This window comes from Pteropus alecto, unplaced genomic scaffold, assembly GCF_000325575.1.
Source record: "Pteropus alecto unplaced genomic scaffold, ASM32557v1 scaffold53, whole genome shotgun sequence".
Lineage (NCBI taxonomy): Eukaryota > Metazoa > Chordata > Mammalia > Chiroptera > Pteropodidae > Pteropus > Pteropus alecto.
The window spans coordinates 5,142,777-5,143,303 of NW_006434366.1; positions in this window are offsets into that span (position 1 = coordinate 5,142,777).

The window sequence follows — 527 nt, forward strand, 5'->3', positions numbered from 1 at the left end:
GCGGGGCGGGGCCCAGTGCCAGCCCAGCCCGCTCAGTCGAGCTACCGGGGAACTTGCCTGCGGACGCCCCGTTGTCTGGCATAGAACTTCTCAGAGCCAGGCTCTGCCCCCCGCTCTCGCTGCGAGGTCACAGGCGTCAGACCCGCCTGCGGTCAGAAGACGCTGCCTGCTGCCCTCCGCCTTCTTGCGGCATCCCCCCCAGTAGACCTGGACGAGCCACCTGCGTCCTGCGCGGCCCCAGCCGGCTGCACTACGAAGATTCAGGGCCACCAGGAGCTTGCACGGTGCATCGCCCGAAATCCTCGTAGGAGAGGTAGGGCCTGAGTCACAGCAGGTGAATTCAGAAGTCACCTTAGGCCTTTTAGAAAACAGACTTTACAACAGAAATGTCAAGAACAGGTATTTCCGGAAGAAAAATGAAAGCGTTTTTAACCCTGTGATTTACATTGGGCCGGGGGCAGGCTTCGGCAGAGGGAGCAGGTGAAGTCAGCTGTCCTACTACCAAGTGTCCCGCGACTGAGTAAACA